Source organism: Sorex araneus, chromosome 1 (genome assembly GCF_027595985.1).
Source record: "Sorex araneus isolate mSorAra2 chromosome 1, mSorAra2.pri, whole genome shotgun sequence".
Lineage (NCBI taxonomy): Eukaryota > Metazoa > Chordata > Mammalia > Eulipotyphla > Soricidae > Sorex > Sorex araneus.
Window position 1 is genome coordinate 442,897,989 of NC_073302.1, and position 25,111 is coordinate 442,923,099.

Sequence of the window (25,111 nt, forward strand, 5' to 3'; positions counted from 1 at the left end):
AACCTCAGGCTGGACACAAATCTTCTCTATTAGTTCTGTTAGAACAACTGAGACTTGAAAATGTACTTTCGGTGGATTTAAATACTGAAGGGTGGAAGAAAATAAAGAAAATGCAAGAATCATTTGAACCAAACAGCTATTAGAGCTGTCCCAAGGCCCCCAGGATGCAGTTTCCATCCTTCAAGTTTCTGGGAACTCTTTTACCCAGATGGTTCCACCGGACTCTTTCACTTCATCTCTTTCACTTCTCTGATTCTCAGTCAAGGTCTGCCCTCCTACCTCCCTTGTGAGATTTCTTTTCCAGCCATGAGAAGCCCCACAAGCAAATTCCTCTTGTGCCCGAACCCTTGCTAAAGACAAACGCTACTGTTTCCCGCATTACTGTTCGCAAAGCGTTTCTGTCTCATTGCCCCTTGGAATTGACCTCATCTACTCCCGGTGCTTTCTGACAGTTCCATCCTGACACCTAAGCTATTCCTCCGCATGGAAACCCGTTTAGATAAGTTCTCTCGGCCAAGCCCTCCCCATCCATTCTTTCATATGCGTTTACTTCCCATCTTCCGCGAGACTCTCCCTGAACACAGCCTAAGGACGGGGTATTTTCCCCATGTATTGTGTTCCCAATACACCTTGAGCACTTCAAAACTCAATGACATGGTTTTTACCCCTTTCCACCTTCTCTAGAGACAAAATGTGGATGTTAATTGTAGGTGTCTAATTGGGTTGTTTTAAGGACTAGCTGGAAAAAAAGCCACGTAGAGTGTTTATGTTTGTGTTCATACATAATGCGAAATGAGAGATTAATTTAATGACTGTAATTATTGCTTTTATCAGACCTAAGGAAAAACATCCACTGGAAGCAAACATAAGCGTAAGTATACATCTGAGAGACACAAAGGGTGAAATTCAGTAGCCATTTTTTTTTTTTTTTTTTTTTGCTTTTTGGGTCACACCCGACGATGCATAGAAGTTACTCCTGACTTTGCACTCCGGAATTACTCCTGGCGGTGCTGGGGGATCACATAGGATGCTGGGAATTGAACCCAGTTCGGCCGCATGCAAAGCAAATGTCCTTCCCGCTGTACTATCACATCCAGCCCCAAAATTCAGTAGCCTTGAGTAAGGATGAAGTATGCTCTTCTTTGGAAGTTGTGCAATGATATTAAAAATGATCTATGTATACTTATGTATGTATACATCTACTGATATATCAAGTGAGATAAATTAAAATGCATTAAATGATTCTTATAATATTTTAAAGGTACTCCACTTTGGTTCTGTTTTTAATTATTTTGAAACATTCAATATTAATAATATAGTTCTTGTCACTCTATTTCTCTTTTGTGCCTGGCGCCTTTGGTCTCTTTTAGCTGTTTTAATATTAAGATTTCCGTAACAGTCACAGGGAATTGCTCTACAAAAGCTTTTAGCAACCCTTCTCCAGCAAGTAACTAAGATTGAGTGCTCTCTATACTTCAAGGTATCCATAAATAACAAGATATGCAGAGTATGTAAGACTCCCTGATGAGTAACTTCACCCCCCTTTAAATTTTAAGCACAGAAGTGCTAATAGGAAGAAGGAAAATCGGCAGAAGAACCCAAAGGGAAAAACACCCAAGTGAGCATTTGTAGTAAGCCTGTAGCTTAGGCTGTGGGCAACTAAGGAGTGCAACCACGGAGAAGGAAGTTCCCCGCCCCCAACTCCCCACGTCCATCATCCTTTCTCTCCCTGAAGACTGCAGAGTCATTGTTACCTCAACCTCTCCAAAGAGGGGAGGTTGGTGTGTGATGTGGCATCACCTCCATCACTCATGCTTGCCAGGTGGAAATGGGGTACCACTTAGAGACAGTCGATTTTGAAGACAATGATGGGATATAGTGACAATAACTCAATGGAATGAACATCTCACCAAGACTGCTTTACCCAGTCAGACTCTCACGTTAGATTTGAAGGAACAGGCCACAACTTCATAGATAAACATCAGCTCCCAAATTTCATAGATGCAAGTTGATCTTTACAAGGAGAACCAAAGGGGCTCCTTTAAGGCAAAGTAACTCTCACAAGCACACCAAACTCCTCTAGAAAGATGGCACAGAGCTCCCCGATAATAGACTCTCTCAATGTCAATGGGCTACATGCACCAATTAGGAGGCAGAGTGTGGCAGGATGGATCAGACATTTGCACGGAACATTCTGCTTTCTGCAAGTAGCACATTTGAGCAGTCATAGCAAACACAGACTTAAAGTCAAAGGCTGGAAGACAATTCTTCAAACAATCAATTGCCACAAAAGACGGGGGTGGCCAAAGCAGAATCAGACAACATAGACTTCAAGATCAAAAAAGCTAAATGAAAGAGCAAAGCTCATTTATTAATGATCAAGGGATATGTACATCAGGAAGAACTCACACTCCTAAACATATATGTACTTAATGAGGGACCAGAAAAATACTTATAAGAACTGCTAATAGACTTGAAGAAAGACATTGATAGCAATAAACAGTAGTTGGATGTGGAGAGCCTCCACGGGACCGTGCTTTGCAACAACAGTTGCACTGTGCTTGTAAATTGCACCTTTCTTCGTAAACAACACCTGTGTGCTTCGAAAACCATTCCTAATAAGGAAACAGGATGTCTTGCCACGCCCATAAGCTGTAACTAACCTATCAGATGCAGACACGTGGGCGAAAACAAGCAGCGAGAGGTATATAAGGAGGGAAGCTGCCTAGCTAGGGGCCCCCCTGGTTCCTTTTCCTTCGTTCGTCCTTAGTCCCTGCTTCGTTCGTCCTTTTTTCCGTTTGCATGAGAAGGTTTCTTAATAAATAGCTGGAAGAAGAATCTCCGGGTTGCGTGTTTTCTTACAGCTGGCGTCCCTGGGTCGGCACGAACTATCAACTAAAGGTAAGAATAAGCGTTCGGTGCGCCCCACTTTAGAAGGTGAGCGGGAGATCAGGATTTTTTTGTGTGTGCTGCGGTTTAGAATCCTAGCAGCAGTCCCCCACTAAGATGGGACAGATTCTGGGCCTTCCCAAGATCTTTCGTATTTTCTCGAGCCAGACTGAACAGGGCAAGTCATTTGTGGATTTCGTTCAGTCTCTCTCCCGCAGAATAGGAAACCCGGAACTCTACGTTTCCAGAGACCAACTCCGGTCCTGCCTTAAAGTAGTTTATGAGGTTAACCCATGGTTCCCAGACGAAGGAACTCTAGAAAGCAGGATTTGGAGACAAGTTAGGAAAAATGTCTATAAGGCATCTAAGAAAGGGACTGAGATCCCCGTGGAATTCTGGACTACATGGGAGATTGTTAATTCTATTCTCCTATTTTTGAATAGTGCAATAGATGTGGAGAACATTAGGAATAATACGGCCTCAGCTCCTCCCACACCTAAGTCTCGAAAGGGTTTTCATAGGAAAAATACTTCTGAGGCTGGTGAATATAGCTCTACTTCCAGTGTATTAGATGGAAGTGATGTGGGTTATGAGTCTGCTGCCACTTACTCAGATTCTGAGTCCGAGAGTGACTCAGCCAAGCGGCCTCCAGACCGATCGGGACATGCTCCCAATCGCCCAGTCCAGGCAGAGAAGAAGCAGCATCCATCTTGTCACAGGTTAAGGATGGATTCTCTCAGTTGTTTCAAACAGGCCTGTGTCTCGTACGGGCCTACATCTCCGTACTGTAGGGAGTATCTTGCATACTGGAGTAAAAAATCCTACTGGGTGCCTCAAGATTTTCACATGGTTGCTAAGACATGCTTAAGCCGTTCTCAGTACTTGGAATGGAGAATGTGGCTCTATAATGAGGCCAAGGCAAAGCTTCAAGGCCTAGGCCATGCTGGACAAAACTTTTCAGGTATTAAGTTGACTTGTGAGATGTTAACTGGTGAAGGGAAATGGCGCGACCCAGAAAGGCAAGTCACCTTGCCTCATGCTGTTCTTGCTCATGTGCGTGAAATAGCCCTGCGTGCATGGGAGAAAGTTGATGCAGAAGCAGAATTTAAGGGAAGTTTTACAAAGATTTTCCAGAGAGCCTCAGAACCTTATGTAGATTTCATAGGAAGGTTGATGAAAGCCATTGAAATGCAGGTTAAAGATAAGGCAGCTCAGGAACTGTTGACTAAACTATTAGCCTTTGAAAATGCTAATAAGGATTGCCAGGCCATTCTGCTCTCTATTAAGGAGAAGGAAGACATATTCGGGTATTTGGAAGCATGCAGGAATGTTGGCTCTGCTAAACATAAGGTACAGGTCTATGCCTTACAGAGACAAGCTCAGAAAAGATGTTTTAATTGTGGAAAACCAGGCCACTTTCGTAGAGATTGCTATGCGCCCCCAAGCCGTGCTACGAGAGCACGTCCTGGGCCCTGTCCCAGGTGTAAGAAGGGAAACCACTGGGCCAGAGACTGCAGAGCCAGACTTGCACCTCCCGGGCCCTGTCCCCGGTGTAAGAGGGGAAATCATTGGGCCAGAGATTGTCGTTTTAATTTTGATGTAGTGGGTGACCCCAACTCGGGACACCTGCAAGGGGACCAGCCCCAGGCCCCTCAAAATCAGGAGATGTTCCCAGTTTCAGCCCCTTTCCCCAGTGTGGAGTTTCAGAGCTCCAATCAGTATAATCGCTGCAGCCAGGGACGGCAGGAAGCGCAGCCTATTCCCTGCCCCGATAAAGTTACTACAACCCCTTTTCAGTATAGAACACTGCGGCCTTAAGCCCATCACCTCTGCATTTTCAGTGGACATATGGAATGTTAAATCCAATACAAAAAGGAGGTATTTTCTCACTTGAATGTAGCAGGGAAACTCCTCATTCGAGGAAAGGCTATGCTTTTGTTTCAACAGATGATAACCCCGCTAAGAAACTTTGGATCCCTTTACGTCTTATCAGAAGCAGAATTCAAGCACCTGATTTGGATCTCAGACCACCAGAGTCTCCTGATTCATCGCCAAACTGATTCCACCTATACCCTTTCTGGTGGATGGCACAGCCCGGACCCCGTGTTAACCTGGGCCAGGGGTTCTGTTTTGTGTTTTTCCACAGGTCAGGGCAGAACCAGTGTGGATTCCTGAATGCCTGACACGGAAGACTGCGCCTCCAGTAGACCAAGATGTGCAAACTGGTGCTCGTGCTCAGCCTGATTCCTGTGATATGAGCTGAAGAAGCAGCTTCCTGGGCCATTGCTACAACATGGCCTGCTTTAACGCCTGTGCATAGATTTCCCCCTTTCTTACCCATCTTGATAGGCCCAGAGTAGAAGTCCCCTCCATTTATCAAAGAGTGGGCGGGGGTGGGAGCAGTACTGTCCTTATTGCTTCTTGCTGCTTTGGTTTTTTGCCTGGTGTCTATACAAAATGCAGCAAGAACAACTATTTACAAAAGCGTGATATTTACAGGCATTCGTGGCCCTGGAGGCACAGCAATCCCCGCAGCTTTGGCTTGCAACTTTGAAATAATAATCTCGCTTAGAACAATCAGGTTAGCTGGATGTAGCAAAGGTATTATGCAGCTGAGAGCCCTTAACTGCAGGGGACCTCCTGTAGTTGAGGAGTTTGAAAGGGTGCACTATACCCCACCTGACCCTTGGACCAACCTAAGACAGGGACCTAAAAGCGAGAGGGCTCCCAATGACGGGTAAGGCCAAGGGGGCCGAGGTTGCTACGCAGACTGGCTGTTCTAAAACAAAAAGGGGGAACTGTGGAGAGCCTCCACGGGACCGTGCTTTGCAACAACAGTTGCACTGTGCTTGTAAATTGCACCTTTCTTCGTAAACAACACCTGTGTGCTTCGAAAACCATTCCTAATAAGGAAACAGGATGTCTTGCCACGCCCATAAGCTGTAACTAACCTATCAGATGCAGACACGTGGGCGAAAACAAGCAGCGAGATGTATATAAGGAGGGAAGCTGCCTAGCTAGGGGCCCCCCTGGTTCCTTTTCCTTCGTTCGTCCTTAGTCCCTGCTTCGTTCGTCCTTTTTTCCGTTTGCATGAGAAGGTTTCTTAATAAATAGCTGGAAGAAGAATCTCCGGGTTGCGTGTTTTCTTACAGTTGGAGACTTAACACCAGTCTGTCACTTCACAATAGATCAGATAGACTAAAGCTCAGTAAAAAAAAAAAAAAATACTTGCTCTAGTCTACATTCGGCACGCGTCACCCCTCCCCCGCATGACCTCCGACCACATTTTACTTGGTGTTCCCTTCTCTGAGTTGCCCAGAATGAGAGACCAGCCTCCAAGCCATGGAGTCAACCTCCTAGTACTTATTTCTACTATTCTTGGGTGTTAGACTCCTAGTCTATTATTCTATATTCCACAGATGAGTGCAATCTTTCTCTGTCTGTCTCTCTCTTTCTGACTCATTTCACTTAGCATGATACTTTCCATGCTGATCCACTTATATGCAAACTTCATGACCTCATTTTTTCTAATGTATGGGGTAAACATGAGCACAAAAATGTATAAATCTGTAACTGTACCCTCACGGTGATTCACTAATTAAAAATTTAAAAAAAATTAAAGATAAAGCAAATGTAATTACAATAAAATTTAAATACCAAAAAAAACCTAAAAAAATACTTGCTTTGAAGGAAGAAATGTAAGAGAGGGGTTAGCAGATATATTTATATGATATCATGTGTGTGTCTTTTCATCCACCAATAGCAGAATAAACAATATTTCCTAATGCACATGGAATCTCCAAGATGGACAACATACTGGGTCGCACAACATGCCTCCACAAAGTCGAGGACAGAAAGCATACCGATTTTCTTCTCAGACCCTGAGGCACTAAAACTAGAGTTCATCACAAACAGAAACAGAGAAGTAATTCCAACACCTGGAAGTCAAATAGCCCATTACTGAACAACCAGTGGATCAGAGAGGAAACCCAAGAGGAAATTAAAAGATTCATAGAAACAGAGAGATGTTTCAAGAATCAGAAACTGAAATACAAATGACTAGGTTGAGATAAGTAAGGAGGTATGTCAAGAAACTTTCAAAGGAGGAATATGGGAGTCCTAGGGCTTAAATAACTGGGCAGTGGCGCCTCCCAATAGTTTTACTACGATATAATTGATATATAGAACATTATTTGCTGAGTTTTGATGGAATGCATCTACCTCTAAAATCATGATCACAATCAAGGTCATAGATACACCCATCACACATTCTATAGCATGTGTTTCTGAGTTTATGTTTTGGTTAAAGATACAGCATGAAATTTACCCTCTTTAATATTTTTCTAGCGTACTATACATTCGCTCTTCTATGTTAATTGAAAACTTATTTATTTATTATTGATAAGCTATGATAGCAACCTAAATGCTCATCAATGATAGATATATCAATAAAATTAAATCTATACATATATTAATCATATGTGTTAAGAATACAAATTGAAGTGTTATTAGTCATTTGAAAGGAAACAAATTTTGCAATATGTGACAATATACATGAATATTATAACTTTAATTTTTTAAATTAGAAAACCTAGTATTTTTTGGGGGGTGGAGAGCAAAAAATAAGTTTATCTCTGTGATCAGGAGTTACTCCTGGGGCTGGAGCAATAGCACAGTGGGTAGGGCATTTGCCTTGCATGAAGCTGACCTAGCTTGGATTCCCAGCATCCCATATGGTCCCCTGAGCACTGCCAGGTGTGATTGCTCAGTGCAGAGCCAGGAGTAACCCCTGTGCATCACCGGGTGTGACCCAAAAAAGAAAAAAGAAAAAAGGAGTTACTCCTGGTGGCTCTCAGGAAACCATATAAGGTGCCAGAGATTGAGTTCAAGTTGGCCTCAGGCAAAGCAAATACCCTCCCCACTGTAATATAGCTCCAGTCCAGAAAATTAGAACTATAGGTCAAGTGAAATTGTTAGTTGCTTAAGAACAAATACCGTGTGATCCCATTTGTATGAAGTTTTTAAAAGCATTTCAAAGAAACAGAGATTAGAATGGTGGTTTCAGTGATAAAAGGGAAGGAGAGAAATGAGAAGTTGTTTTCCAAGTCTCAGTTATACAAGATAATTGTAGACTTTTCTATGCCCTGAGCTATAACCTTAGATGAATGGTTTTCTGATATAGCTATTAAAATTAATATATTCAAGACATTTGAGTTTTCACAACATATAGACAAAATTAAATGAATCAGTATACAACCCCAGGTCGCTTGGATTTTTAAACAAAAATTCATCTGACACATTCCAGGGAAGATTTTTCTTCTATGGTATTTGCATCTTTTTACTCAAAACTGCCAGTTGAAGTTGCTTTGAGTGGAAGCAGAAGCAGAGCTCCAGCCAATTTTTGGAAGTTTTATTCTAGTCTTTTTTTTTTCCTTTTGGGCCACACCTGACGAAGCACAGGGGTAACTCCTGGCTCTGCAATCAACCCTGGCGGTGCTCAGGGGACCATATGCGATGCTGGGAATCGAACCCAGCCGGGTCGGTCGTGTGCAAGGCAAACGCCCTACTCGCTGAGCTATTGCTCCAGCCTCTCATTCTAGTTCTTGATAAGGTTAGAATGTGGTCACTGCTGGGAGCTCAGTCAGAGCATGTCCACCTCGTGTCTGCGGCTCAGGCCATGAAAAGCCAGGACTAATGTGCTGAGCTTGCACAAGCCAGATGTAAGCTATTAGACGCAATTAGTGATTCAGATTCCAAGGAGTTTGCTTTCTGTGCTGATGGCAAAAAATGGAAGATATTAATTGCATTGCTTAGAGTTTCAGCCTCTTCCGCTGAATGAGATGTTTTCTGATTTGCCCAGGAGCATGAAGCTTGAAGCTGAAATGTATTTCATGACAGATTGACAAATAGGGGAGCTTTTTAAAGCAAATGTGATATTCTGGAATATAAAGCAAGAACACATATTTAAAAAATATTATTTTTCTTTTCCTGATACAAGCAAACGATTTTTTTTTACAGAACTCTATTCTTCTTATTTCAAACAATTTTGGCAAACATGTGTTTCTTTTCTTTGCATGTTACATGGAAATGCATGACTGGTAAAGTCAAAGTGAATTTTTAATTATGCAATAATCACTTTTATGATTTGGGATGCTCAGGCTGTGATTAGCTAAGGAAAATTACAATTAAATATTTTTGTAGAATATTAATTCTGTGTCCACTTACATGCCCCTCCCCCCCCAAGGACCTACAGTAAGACCTGTGAAGATGTGTCATTGGGACTTGTGCCAAAGGGACTTGCAGATGAAGTCAAGTTGATGGGGCTGGAGATAGAAGATTATCCTGGATTAGCTGAATAGCCACAAACTAATTACACAAGCCTGTTAAGAAGAGAATTTTCTCTGGCTGAAGACAGAAAGGAGGTGTAGCAGGAGTTTGAGATTTTCGGGGTGATAGAGACGGGCACAGATTTGCTGGGCCCTGATAGACCCTGGAACACAAAGACTGAAGCACCATCTCCCCATCTCCGGGGATTAAGTGATGGCCGAGTTGATAGCAAGCAAGGAAATTAGACTCTGCTAACAGTGTGCCTGGGTTTTGAAGGAGAGTTTCCTCGGAGCCTCTTAATCACACTCGATCAGGACTTCTGGCCTACAGAACTATGAGATAAATTTATGCTATTTAAATGTTACATTAATGGTAATTGGTTGTGTCAGCAATTGAAAATGAATACACAAATTCAGGTATTATCTACTTGCAGAAATGATTTGAGGTGAATCTTAACATAAGCAGAAGTATAGCTCTATTATAGCTTTAATATATACACTTTTTAAGCTCTCTAATAGCACTCTCTGATGGATTTTAATGAAATGCAGCAGTTTAATGCATAACATCGTTAATATCTATAGTCAGGTAAAATTCATCTAATGCAGATACAGCAATAAATCCAGATGACTAGGAATATGTCAGTTTCTAAGAAAAAACTACATTTTCTTCTGATCTGAATTTCTAAAGTATTTATTTTTGATTAAACTTTTTTTTTCATTAAAAAAAGAAGCATGGGTTGTTTCTGTTTGAAGAATATACAGAAAATTCATGAAACAATTGCTACTTGTACAGTTCCATAATACATTTAATTTTTTTTATAACCAAATGTAAAATATGATTTTTTATAGTTATTTTTTCCTTTGATTTTTTGAACCACACCCAGGGTGTTCAGGGCTTATTTTTGACTGCACTCGGAAATCACTTTGAGAAGAACTCAGGGGACCTTATGTGGTACATGGCAAGAACTTTACCTACTATACCATCTTTTCAGCCCCTTCTTTTATGATTTCTAAATTAAATTATATTTGTATGAATACCTAGCTAGAGGGAGTGCAGTGCTAGCACAGTGGGTAGGACATTGGCCTTACATGCAGCCGACCCGGATTCGATTCCTCCGTCCCTCTCAGAGAGCCCAGCAAGCTACTGAGAGGATCCCGCCCACACAGCAGAGCCTGGCAAGCTACCCGTGGCGTATTCAATATGCCAAAAACAGTAACAACAAGTCTCACAATGGAGACGTTACTGGTGCCCGCTCTAGCAAATTGATGAACAATGACGACAGTGCTACAGTGCTACCTAAATAGAAGATCCATAGAAGTTTAAAAGTGGAAAAAATTAATATCAAATGCTTTGATCTAGTTTCCTAGATAAATTGAAATAGTCTGACAATTAAAATAGCAAATATGATGATAATTACATGAGGAAACAGACATGGGGTCCTAAATTTTTAGCAAAATACGACGGCTAGACATTCTTTATTTTGTGTAACTTTTTTCAAGATTAAAGATATACAATGATACTGCATTGTAGGCTAGATTGTGGCTTTGTTTTTTGTAGCATACAATGTTCATTTATATTTTTGTTTAATTTTTATTTTATTCAATCATTATCAGATAGAGCATTGCAAAGCTGTTCCTGATTGGGTTTGAGTCATACAGTGTTCCAACACCCATCTCTCCACCAGTGTAATTTCCCAGCACCAATGTCTCCAGTTTCCCTCCCATCCCCCAAACCACTCCCCACCCCAGCCTACATCTATGTTAGGCACCTCTATTCTCTCTCTTTCTCCTTCTCTATCTCATCGTAGGCATTATAGTTTGCAATGCAGAATCCAAAAGTTCATCACGTATATTTCTTTACCTACTTTCAACACTCAGTAACATCCCCATTGTGAGACTTGTTGTTACTGCTTTTGGCATATCGAATATGCCATGGGTAGCTCTCCAGGCTCTGCTGTGCAGGTGGGATACTCTTGGTAGCTTGCCGGGCTCTCCGAGAGGGACGGAGGAATCAAACTCGAATCGGCCACATGAAAGGCGAATGCCCTACCTGCTGGGGTATGGGTATACTTTGCAATTGGAATGAGCTATTTCCAATATTCTGTCATTTGAGTCAAAGTTATATTGACTGCTTTTAATACGTATATCTTCTTTTACTCCTACTGGTATGTCCTTGAAATAGGACTCTTGAATCTAAATACAATGACATTTATGATTTCTATTGCAGTATTTCGATATACTTTTCATGAGGCTTGGGAAGCTGTGGACTTCTACTAGTTTAGTATTAGTTGGCATGGCTTTGTATTAGTTGGCATGTCATCCATTGATACTGTCAAGCTTTGGCATATTTTACTGGAATTTGTAATAAATTTCCTTTAGATGTGTGCCTGTGATCCAGTTATACAATACTCAAGTACCCATCCCTCCACCAGTGCCCATTCTCCTCCACTGCTGGCCCCAGGGTCCCTCCCCGACCCATGCTGTCTCCATCCCCCCAACCCCTCACCCTGTGACTGGGAATTCCTTATTGTTCTCTCTCTCGCTTGGGTGTTATGGTTTGCAATGGAGATACTGGGTTCAATCTATAGTCTGCTTTCAACCCACCTCTCCCATCCTGAGTGGATCCTCCACTACACTTTGGTTGGTGTTCCCTTCTCTATCTGAGCTGCCCTCTCCGACAGCATGTGAGGTCAGCTTCCAAGCAGTGGAGTAGGCCTCCTGGTACTTATTGTACTATTATTGGGTGTTAGTTTCCCATTCTGTTGTTTTATACTCCGAAAATGAGTTCAATTTTTCTGTCTGTCTCTTTTTTTCTGACTCATTTCACTTAGCATGATACTTTCCATGTTGATCTACTTATATGCAGAGTTCATGACTTCATCCTATCCGACAGCTGCATAGTATTCCATTGTGTAGATGTACCAAAGTTTCTTCAACAAGTCATCTGTTCTCAGGCACTTGAGTTTTTTCCAGATTCTGGCTATTGTAAACAGTGCTGAGATGAACATACAGGTGCAGATGTCATTTCGACTGTACTTTTTTCCCTCTCTGGGATATATTCCCAGAAGTGATATTGCTGGGTGAAATGGGAGCTCAATTTCAAATTTTTTGAGAAGTGACATATTGTTTTCCAAAAGGGCTGAATCAGTCAGCATTCCCACCAGCAGTGTAGGAGGGTTCCTTTCTCCCCACATCCACGTCAACACTGGTTGCTTTTGTTCTTTGGGATGTGAGCCAGTCTCTCTGGTGGGAGGTGGTATCTCATAGTTGTTTTGATCTGCATCTCCCTGATGACTAGTGATGAAGAACATTTTTTCATGTGCCTTTTAGCCATTTGTATTTCTCCCTTGAGAAAGTTTCTGTTCATTTCTTGGCCCCATTTTCTAATGGGGTTGAATGTTTTCTTCTTGTAGGGGTGCCTTGATATCAATCCCCTATCAGATGGGTATTAGGTGAATATCCTTTCCCATTCTGTAGATTGCCTTTGTACTCTGGTCACTGTATCTTTTGCGGTGCAGAAGCCTCTTAGTTTAATATGGTCCCATTTGTTTATCTCTGTTTCCACTGGGTTGCTCATTTGCATGTCATCTTTGAAGATACCATTGGCTTCAATATCGTGGAGGGTTTTTCTGACCGTGTCTTCCATGTATCTATGGATTCTGGTCTGATGCTAAGGTCTTTAATCCATTTTGATCTGACTTTTGTGCACGGTGTTAGGTCGAGGTCTAAGCCCATTTTTTTGCATGTGGTTGGCCAGTTGTGCCAGCACCATTTGTTGAAGAGGCTTTTCTTGCTCCACTTCACATTTCTTGCTCCCTTATCAAAGATAAGATGATCACATATTTGGGGTTGCATGTAGGGATATTCCACCCTATTCCATTGATTGACGGCTCTGCCTTTGTTCCAGTACCATACTATTTTAATTGTTACCACTTTGTAGTAAAGTTTGAGGTTGTGGAGGGTGATGCCTCCCATCATCTTTTTCCCAAGAATTTCTTTAGCTATTCGTGGGCGTTTATTGTTCCATATGAATTTCAGGAGTGTTTGATCATTTTTTTTTGAAGAATTTAATGGGTATTCTTATAGGGATCGCATTAATCTGTATAGTGCTTTGGGGAGTATTGCCATTTTGACAATGTTAATTCTCCTATCCATGAGCAGGGAATATGCTTCCATTTCCTCATGTCCTCTTTTATTTCATTGAGTAGCATTTTGTAGTTTTCCTTGTAGAGATACTTTACCTCCTTAGTTAGGCTGATTCCGAGGTACTTGATTTTCTGGGGCACAATTATGAATGGGATTTTTTTAATGTCACTTTCCTCTGTCTCATTATTTGCGTATAGGAAGGCCATGGATTTTTTGGTATTGATTTTATAGCCTGAAACTTTGCTGTACAAGTCTATTGTTTCTAGGAGTTTCTTAGTAGAGGTTTTGGGATTCTCTAGGTATAGAATCATGTCATCTGCAAATACTGAGAGCTTGATTTTTTCCTTGCCTATCTGAATGCTCTTAATGTCTTTTTCTTGCCTAATTGTTATTGCAAGTACTTCCAGTACTATGTTGAACAGAAGTGGTGAGAGTGGGCATCCTTGTCTTGTCCCTGATCTTAGAGGAAAGGCCCTTAGTTTTTCTCCATTGAGGATAATTCTTGCCTCAGGTTTGTGGTAGATGGCTTCGACTCTCTTGAAGAAAGTTTCTTCTAAGCCTATTTTGGTGAGAATTTTCATCATAAATGTGTGTTGGATCTTGTCAAATGCTTTCTCTGCATCTATTGAAATGATCGTATGGTTTTTATTTTTACTTTTGTTGTTATGATGGATTATGTTGATTGATTTCCGAATGTTAAACCATTCTTGCTTCCCCGGGATGAATCCTACTTGGTCGTGATGTATGATCATTTTGATGAGTTGCTGGATTCTATTTGCTAATATTTTGTTGAGAATCTTCGCATCCTGTGTTCATCAGGGATATTGGCCTGCAGTTTTCCTTGTTAGCAATGTCTTTATTTGCTTTTGGGATTAGGAGATATGTGCCTCACAGAAACTGTTTGGGAGGGTTACTGTTTTTTCAATTTCCTGGAAAATCTTGAGGAGAACTGGCAACATGTTCTCTTTAAATGTTTGGAACTGTTTGCTAGTGAAACCATCTGGACCTGGGTTTTTGTTTTGGGGAAGACTTTTGATTACAGTTTAAATTTCCTTGATATTAATGGATCTGTTTGTTCAGGTATTTCAAATCTTCTTGGTTCAGTCCTGGGAGATTGTAGGAATCCAGGAATTTATCCATTTCTTTTAGGTTCTCTTGCTTTGTGGCATACAGATTGTCAAAGTGGTCTCTGATGATCTTATGAATTTCATTGGTTTCTATTGTGATGTCCCCCTTTTCATTTCTGACTTGGCTTATTAGGGTTCTCTCTCTTTCTTTTTGAGTCTCGCTAGTGTTTTATCAATCTTATTTATTTTCTCGAAGAACAAGCTCTTTGGTTCGTTGATCTTTCGGATTGTTTTTTTGGGTTTCCATGTCGCTAATTTCTTCTCTGTTTTCTTATTTCTTTCCTTTGATCTGGTTTGGGTTCCTTTTGCTGGTCCTTTTCTAAGATCTTGAGCTGTGAAGTCAAGCTATCTATGTACGCCATTTCTGCCTTCCTGAGGAATGCTTGCAGGGCTATAACAGAGCTTTAGCTGCGTCCCATAGGTTCTGGTAGCTTGTGTCTTCATTCTCATTTGTTTTGAGGTATCTTTTTATTTCCTCCTTGATTTCCTTCGTGACCCACTCATTGTTCAACAATGAGTTGTTTAATTTCCAGGTGTTCTATTTGGTTCTCTGAGTCTGTGTGTGATTAACTTCTATCTTCAGCTCATCATGGTCTGAAAAGAGAGTTGATAAAATTTCTATCTTCCCGATTCTATTGAGGTATGTTTTGTGACCCAGAACGTGGTCTATTTTGGAAAATGTTCCATGTGTGCCCAAAAGAATGTGTATTCTTTCTTTTTTGGGGTGTAAAGCCCTGTATAGGTCTATTAGTACTGTCTCTTCCATTTCTTCCTTTAGAGCCATTGTTTCCCTGCTGAGTTTTGTTCTTGTTGATCTAGCCAGAGGTGATAAGACGGTGTTGAAGTCTCCAACTACTATCGTGGTGCTAATGATGTCCCTCTTAAATTCTTTTAGGAGTTGTTTTAAGTATTTAGCTGGTCGCTCATTGGGTGCGTATACGTTTAAGAATGTGATCTTCCTGTTGTACATATCCTTGATGAATAAAAAAATGACCTTAGCTGTCCCTTCTGATCTTTTTCAGCCTGAAATCTATGTTGTTGGATACTAGTATGGGCACCCCAGCTTTTTTGAGGGAGTGGTTTGCTTGTAGGATTGCTTTCCATCCTTTAACTTTGAGTCTGTGTTTGCTCTGACTGTTCAGGTGTGTTTCTTGCAGGCAGCAGAAAGTTGGGTTTAGTTTCCAAATCCATTTTGCTACTCTGTGCCTCTTGATTGGTGCATTTAGACCATTGATATTAAGAGAAATTACTGTCATGGGATTTTGTGCCATCTTTCTGTAGGGTTTGTTGTTCTTGTAGGGTTTTTCCTTGTCTTATAGTAGCCCTTTTAGTCCTTCTTTTAAGTTTGGTCTTGAGTGTATGAAGTTCCTGAGCTTTTGTTTCTCCGTGAAATAGTGTATGGTTTCTTCAAGTTTAATTTAGAGTTTAGCTGGATAAAGTAATCTTGGTAAGTTGTTAATTTCATTGAGTTTTTTCACTATATCCCACCAATGTCTTCCTTCTTGGAAGGTTTCCTCTCATAGGTCTGCTGTGAATCTAAGGGGTGCTCCTTTGTATGTGATTTTCTTCTTTGATCTTGTTGCTTGCAGTATTGTGTCTCTATCCACAGCATTCATCATTCTATGATATGCCTTGGGAATTTTTTGTTTTGGTCCCTTTTAGCTGGCACCCTTTGGGCTCCTTGGATCTGGATGCCCGCATTCTATAGCTCTGGGAAATTCTTGGCAATGATGTCTTTAACTGTGGTTTTTTCATTGGGATTGGTTCCCTGTGCTTCTGGTTCTCCAATGATTCTTATGTTCTTTCTCTTGAGGTCATCCCCTAGGACTCTAATTTGCTCTAGAGCCATTTTGAGGTCTTTTGCCATTATTTGTTGTTGCCTATATGCATCAACAGCCAACATCCAGAGAGAGATTTAAAAGCAAGCTCTCAAAAGAGAGTGATGCAGAGACTCTCTTGCCCACATGCCTGGCTGTCTTCCCCGGGGCCCCTTAGAGGGGATGGGCTCCAGCTTCCCTCCCCACCTCGAGCAGAGCTCCTGGCAGCCGAAGACCACCAGAACCTAGCTATAGCCATGCTGGAGGCCTATCTCCACACGTTCGGACAGGCCTCATGCATGAAGGTACCGGCAGAGGAACCCAGGTGTGTGTAATCCCATGAACGGCCAACATCCAGAGAGTGACTTAAAAGCAAGCTCTCAGAAGTGATATCTTTAGCCTACTTCTCCCCTCTGGGAGAAACTGGCAATCTTCTGAGAGTTTCCTGCCCACATGGGACAGCCTTGCAAGCTTCCCATGGTGTATTCGTATGCTAAATCCAGTAACAAGCTGGATCTCATTCCCCTGACCCTGAAGAGCCCCCAGTGCAACATCCTTAGGAGGGCCAAGTCAAAATAGACTTCTAAGATCTCAGGAAAAGGATGAAATGAGATGTTACTGATTAACGGGATTTCGTGATTTTGTGATATGCTTTCTGCAGCTCATCTTCTAGTTCACTGATTCTGTCTTTGGCTGTAGCCATTCTACTCTTGAGGGCTCCTACTTAGTTTTTTATTTTATCTACCGATTCCTTTAATTGTGTCATTTTTGTTTGTAACTTTGAAATTTCTACTCTCATTTCTTCCTGTATTATCTTGGTGGCCCATACCAATTCTGCATCCATATCCTCCCTTAATTTATTGGATGTTCGTTCCATATTTGCTTTGAGACACCAACCATTTTCATGATTTCCTCTCTGAATTCTTTATCTGAGTGGAGGTTGTATTTGTGGGTAGTCCCTGTTGAGGTTTCTAAGATCCTTTCTTCCTTCTCTCCTGGTGGTAGGGATTTTCGCTGTTTCTTCATGTTGTAATGGGCCTTACTCTCAGGCGCGCTTCCTTAGCTTATGTAGGGCCTCTATTGAAGACGTGAGGCTATGACCTCTTTATAAAGGGCTTTTGTGCAGCTTGTTGTGTTCACTGACAGTTTTTGTTAAATTAGGATAGGATAGGCTAGTTGACTATTAGCGTATAGTGACTAAGATGGCCAGGGTGCTCTTCAAAGGAATAGGTTACACAGATTGTGACCTAAGTATGATGCAGGGAAGGGGAGAAATAACTGCTCCAGTTGGAGGCCACGCCCCATTTTGAGACCACGCCCCCTGACATAAGGACACGACCCCAACAACCTAGTGGAGAAACAGCGCAGAAGCCTGGGCGGTTCAGTACAGATACCCGGAGGGAGGAGGGGGTCAGGAGGGCCAGGAGAGGTGACTGAGAGTGGCAACGTGGGGGTGGGGGGCTTCAGAGCCCCAGACTCTAGGTGGGGGGGCCCGACCCAAGAGCTCTTTCTATGGGCCACTCATACTTTATTTTAATTGAAAAAGCACTGCTTTAAGACATTATGTGAGTTTTGTGTATTCGTCACTGAAATTCCACCAGTCTGTATATTGAATTAAGTTCAGCACAGAAAAAATAATTCTATCCATCACTATACATATATCCTCTTGGTGCCAATTTGCCATTTTTCACTGGTAATAATGAATAACTATTTAGTTCAATAGTTTACTTTTGTTTTATTTAGTTCATCAGTTTGTTTCCCTTATGCACTACAGTTGGGTGAACTCATGATGCCTGATTCTGTCTTTTATTTCATTTCACATACTACACCTACATCTGTCTATATCAACTTATGCTACTACAAATGGCAAGAACTCAACTTTTTGGTCTATGGGTCACCATAGACCAAAATCTTTTTCCTCAAAGACTTGTGGAAAGAAGAGAAATCTGACTAAATTCAAATCAAATCAAGTTAATGGATTTGTTGTGAGTAATTTGTTAGTGCAAAAATTGAACACTCATAAGATTTTTTTTTTGCTTTTTGGGTCACACCCAGCGATGCACAGGGGTTACTCCTGGCTTTGCACTCAAGAATTACCCCTGGCAGTGCTCAGGGGACAGTATGGGATGCTGGAAATTGAATCCAGGTCAGCCTCGTGCAAGGCAAACGCCCTACCCGCTGTGCTACTATCACTCCAGCCCCTTTTTCCATTTTTTTTTTTTTTTGCTTTTTGAACACTCATAAGATCTTTAACTGAAAGTTTGGACATTCCACTTAGTCTCCAATTTGGAACATCTCGACTATTCTTGGTCTTCATATTTCTGGGAAATTGAAAAGAAATTTTTCTTTCCATTTCTATCTTTTAGATACTTATTTGTCCCTGTAGTTTGTTCCCTAGCATGTTTCACTCTAATTTTTTCAAAATCTAAATGAATTTTCCTGGATCTCATTTTCTTCAACTCCTTTCTTCATAATAATTTTTCCTATCAATTCTAGCCACCGTGACTGCCTTGAATTCTAGGAATGGGTTAATCTCAAGGAAACCAGAACATTCTGCTCACATAGTGTTGTTCTCCCTGAGTCTCAGAGTGTCTCAAATATAAATCCAATAGTCAAAAACATTCCCTCATTTCTTTCCTTTGTTTCATAGGTCAAAATTTGGAATGGCTCTTTTCAAAGATTAAAGCAAAATATTTTTTCCTATGGTAAGAGCTCTACCCACTGCCACTCTTGTATCCTGGCAAAAAGTGAGGTCCTCACTCTAATATTCAACTGGGGTTCTCCACTGTTTTTTTTTTTCAGATTTTTTTTTATTGTCTTGGTTCGTTCTTTCGCCTTTCCATAGATGCAAAATGATAAGTGCATTCATTTAAAAAAAATCATCTATACCTCTCTGAAGTTTTGACAAACATGTGACTCTTCAACCTGCAGTAGCAGGATTATTTCATTGTCATCATGATTAAAAATTTCCAGTGCCTTATCTACTGGGTAATCAGTAAAAATTTCCAGTGCCTTGTCTACTGGGTAAACTTTAGTTCAATAGAATTGTGATGGCAAAATTCGGACTATAAGCATGAGCGAACAGCAGAATGTTAAAGAAATGGAAACATTATATATTGACCATCACTTTGGTAAAATTTTGCATAAAAATGAAAAGACAGTGGTGCATTTTGATGGGATAGCTGAAAAATGACAAATGAAGAAAAAAAACATGTTTGTTTGAGGTCAGAGGAAACTGATATGCTCTTAGACTAAGAAAATATGTCATTCAGAAGAAACATAGAGGAAGGGGGAAGTATTTGACAGAGAAACACCCACTCAAGGTATAAAATGACAAAATTAAGGAAGTAGGGGTGATGTGTGAAATTCATTTGGAAAGAAATAAGATGTTGTTTTCTCTAACTCAAGAGAAACACACAAAGATTTGTTACTAAGAGCTTGTTATGTGGCAGACATTATGCATGTAATTTACTTAATGCTCATATACTTTTTGCCAGTATCAAAAGTGAGAAATATTAACAGAAATATTTTTAAAAAATGTGTATACTCCATCAATATCTAATGTATGCCTTTACAGCAAAAATAGAATCAGGTAATTTTCCTACTCAGTAGTTCTAGTGTTATCTCATCCCCCTAGTATGAGGTAACTGAGCTCTGAAGGCTTCAGGTTTTATCTAAAGCCAATCAGACCTTAGACCTTAGACCTTAGACCTCTGTGGAGTGGAGGTCAGTCACAGAGTGAGACAAAAAAATAAAAAGAAAAGAAGAGAGAAGAAAAAGTACATAGGGGCCAGAGTGATAGTAGGTAGGTAGGACATTTGCCTTGCATGTAGCTGACCTGGGTTCAATCCCTGGCATCTCGTATGGTGCCACACGCACCACCAGAAATAAGTCCTGAGTACAGAACCAGGAGTAACCTGAACATGGGCTGAGTGTGATGTGACCCAAAATCATCATCATCATCATCATCATCATCATCATCATCATCATCATCATCATCATCATCATCCCGTTGATTGTCAAATTTCTAAAGCAGTCTCATAAACCTCTCCATTCATCCTATCCCTGAGATATTAGAAGCCTCTCTCTACTCAGCCTTCCCAATGATGCCACATTGGAGGCTCTTTCAGATCAGGGGAATGAGACCTAGCTTGTTACTGGCTTTGGTATATGAATACGCCATGGGAAGCTTGGGAGGTTCTCCCATGTGGGCAGGAAACTCTCAGTAGCTTGCCAGTTTCTCCCGGAGGGAGAAGTAGCTTATAAGATATTGCACTGCCGCAAAGCAGCCACTTGTTTTTAAGTCCCTGGAGTGACCCCCAAAAGCAAAATAAATAAATAAAGTAAATAAATAAATAAATAAATAAATAAATGAATAAACACATAAAGAGACAAACACAAGAGTGCTGTCCCAACTTGAGGGTCACAGAGAGGCCGTTTGTTCAATGCAATAAACTACCCTGGCTCAACAAGTGAGCGATCCTTTAGGCTGACAGAGACATAAAGGCAGTTAGTAGGCGCATCAGCATTCAATAGGTACAATAAAAGCAGAAGGGAATTCACACAGCCAGTCAGCAGGCACCTTTAAAGCATGAAGTCTGACAGTTTTCTATCCTACTATTGTCTCGGTTACTCTCTACATCTAAAAGATCCTAAACCATCTTCCTCTATTCTTTCTCGGGTGGGTTTTTTGCTTCCCCCATCATTGTAAGACCTGAACAGTTTTGCCCAGGGCACTGCTCCAACCCTATGATATTGTTGTGAGGATGATTCTCCCGGGTTCTTACATGTCCATCTATAACTGAACTTACCTCCCATTTCTTTTGCTCGGCATGGTCAGCTGGATTCAAGCAGCTGGGCTTTTCTTAACTCGGTTCTCCAACGTCGCAGAGCTCAGAGCTCTTTCTTCAGTCTCTGCCCTCACTAAGAAGTGCCCTGAAATTTCCTCTTCCTCAGCTGTGTTCCTGTTCAGATGCGATGCCTTCGCAGCCCTAGCACCAAGTTGCTGCCTGTGTAATGGATTCATTTCTGTCTCACACTTCTGAATGTGTGTTCTACAAGGAAGATTCCTTGCTTTACGGGGTCAATATAGTAGCCCTGCAGTAGACATGGGCACGGAGAACTTGAGAGCTGCTCATTTAAATTTATTGGAAGAATTTGTAAATGGGAGGACGGTGATACAGCTAACAAATCACACCTAAAGTTTATTTTATTGCAGATGAATAAAGGAAAATGTGGACTCTTGCACCACGTGTTCTTGAAGTTTTAAGTAGATAGCAAAGTCACGAATTACATTTTCACCCTAGGAGCAGTATAAAGCCAAAATAACGTCTTGATTCTTTGTTATTGCTATTATAATAGTAGTAACACCTAGGCTAATTAAATGTTTTATTCTGTATGCCCTTTAAAATGTTAATTAATGGTTTTCTAAGGGAAAAAAAGGGTTGTGAGAACTAGCTGAAAGTAAATGAAGATCAGAATTAATTCCATTTTCTAAAAACAGAAACTACAACACAAATTTATATTATGGAAACAAAAATCCCTCTAATAAGCCTAATTAAACAAAGTATTTTTCTTTAAAACACTTTTAGTTTAACCTTATTAACTTAAGGTACTCTGATGCTTATTAAGACTGGTTCCTTTAATTTTCTGATGTTTCTTTAAACAGATACTGCTCTGAATTATGAAGTATGTTCCTTGGTAATATTTATTACATTATTGGGGTTTATAGGGACAGATGAGGCTGATGGATTGAGGGGCTGGACTAGATTATACATCTGAAAAAATCAATAAGTGCATAAACAAAATCACCTTAAGGTACAAAGCATATTGCTTGAATACTTTACTGCTTAATTTGCACCACAGCTTCTGCATAATGAAGTTTACCTTATGGCTCTTAAGGCTTAAATAATCTATTCGACTTCAGCAAAGAACAAAGAATTTCCTTAGCATATGAAATAAAAGTGTTTTACTTTTCATGTGCTTGGATTTTTAAAAATTTGGGAGTTATTGATTATGGTAGATAAACATTGAGTCACAAAGCAGTTTATACACGAGCACAGTGATTCTTTATTCTGTTTATTGAGAGCAGGTTTGAAATTGAAATGCCATATGCTATTATGAGGAACCAGGAGTTTATGCATGAGGGCAGGCTAGAATAGTTTGCCGGAATTAATGTCATGAAAACTCTTGGAAAAGCAAATGAAACTCTAAGGCTATTTGTAATTTTTATACCTATTGTTATCCTGTAACCATTTAAAAATAAAATTGATTTTTTAAAATTTAAAGTGATGAATAATCATCATAAAGATGGTAATATTAGATTAATGATAATTCCTGTTATGTCACTATTTCATAAATTTAGCAAGGGAGACTAAAATTAATGCTCTATCTTTCTATTGACTTCCTGGGCTCATAAAAGTCATAATCATATAGCTATATAACCAGTATAAATCAGGAAAAGTTAAATAAGTTTGAGAAGAACTGTGGTCAATGTGATTTTATGTGAATTTTCTTTTGAAGTTTTAGAGAGTTCTTAATTTTACCTAACCTAGTTTACTGAAACATCTAATATGGGTTTATATAAACATGCAAATATATACTAAATATATAATATATACTAAATATATATACTAAAATATATATTAGTTTTTTAAAAATATATATGTACATATGTGTAGGATAACATTGGGTTTGTCCTTTTAGCCTTGCCACAGGGAACTTAGTTTACCTTAAAGCAATGTCCTTTTTGTATGGGCACAGGGAGACAGTTAATATTATGCTTTGTAACTTGGGAGCTGATTGACTCCAATAACATTTACTCTTGGGCATCTGCTTTCTCAACTCAGTTGCCCTTAGTTCCTAGCACCCCAAAAGCAGGGTCCTGACAAGGGACGGAATAAACCCAGGGCAAGCTGTGAGCTACCCTGGCATCAAAATGGGTCAGGCCAAAGTGTCACAATACTCAACTATAAATTGAGAGCATGGTCGTAGACAAATGCTGTCATGATCCAAAAATAATGACGAGGACAGGACCCTGCTGGGGTCAGGAAGACTAACCTGACCTGATGACTGTGGTCTAGGAAATATAGTGAGATGTCCTCAGGATGAACCAAACTTTAAGTTTGATATATCTCTTACTGTGCTCTACAGAATGACATTGCTAGAAATATTAGAAGTAAATTTACTATAACTTTTTAAGTGGATTACTAGCTGAGGAAAGAAGAAAGCAACACACCCTGGATTGGATCCCACCCTTAAGCAGATCTCCTTGTAATCTGGAGTAATCTCTTTAGATGAGATTTTGTTAATCTCCTGAAGGAGTGGTCTTATCCCTCTTTGTTGATTTGTTAATGTTCAAACCGCCTTTGTGTCACCACCCTATATGATTGCTATATAAACTAAGATTGTAAAAGAAGTAGGGGAGAAGACACAGAAGCAGAGCACAAAGTGAAAGAGAATCAGGGAGTCATCGGAGCCAGAAGCAGGGGAAAGAAAGAGCACAAAGCAAGTGAGAGTCAGAATCAGAAGTAAGGGTCAGAGTCAGAAGTAGGGGGTCAGCGTCAGAAGTGAGAGCGACAAGGGCTCTAGAGAGAGAAGCAGAAGGGTTCAGAGAGAGAGAGAGATTGGAAGAAGAGAGATCAGAAGAGACCAGAGGAGAGATGACAGAGACAGATAGAGGTTGGAGGACCAGAGGAGAGACTACAGAGACAGAGATAGAGAGACAGACAGAAGAGAGCACAGTGGCACACACAGAAGCAGAGCACAAGGAGGAGCCATCCAGATCTGGTCCATACACAGTGGCTCAAGAGCACCAAACAAAACAGGCATGTGTGAGAGAGCACTGCCCCTAGAGCCCGAGAACACAACACATCACATCACCCCTCTGTGTGCGAGTTTGTATTTTTTACACACATAAGTACACATACAGAGAGAGAGACAGGAAAACTAGATAGAGTACACCAAATACAAGAGGAAACTTTGTGAAATTGAATATAGTCACTAGTTTCTATTTCTTTGGGTAAAATTTGTTTTTAAAAGTATCATTAATATTTATGACTATAGTTAAAAATTTATGAAACATAAAATGGTTCCATTAATTAAATGTTGATTAATTTATTTTAACACATATAGATTCTAAAATGTAATTTTCATTAGATTACAAATGATAGATACATCATAACTCTAAACTCCGACAATACACCTAGGAAAGAAAAGACCTAATTTATAAGCATATCTATAAACATTTTACACACATACATATATACACACATATCTATAGTTGTACTTGAAAAATATACTAAATGTTTCTATCTATGATATTTATCATTTCATTGAATTTTTAAAAGAACCAAGTGAGCTGAGTGTTGGGCAGGAACAATAGTAACAGGTAAGGGGTTTCCCTTGTACGTGTCTGACCCCAGTTTGATCCCTGCACCTCATATGATTTTCAAAACCCTCCAGTAATGATCCCTGAGCAATGTTTGGGTGCCCACTTATCCCCCCAAAAAAACATTTTTTAAAAGACATGTGTTAAATGCAGAAGTAATTACATAGCTCTTAAAATGGCATTGATGTGTATGACGTTGGATATAATACGGAGTCTATCAGATAGACCTAGGGTAGAGGTACTGAGACAATATAGATCATGGTGAAAGAAGAATTTCCTGATCAATAATTTGGATGTGTTCTATTTCCCATCAGCAAAATATATGGACCTCAGAGGGGAAATTAAAGGGAAAGTTCAATAGAGATGAAGGAAAGAAAAAGGGACTGTGGACAAAGACGCAAGATTGATTTTGAGGAG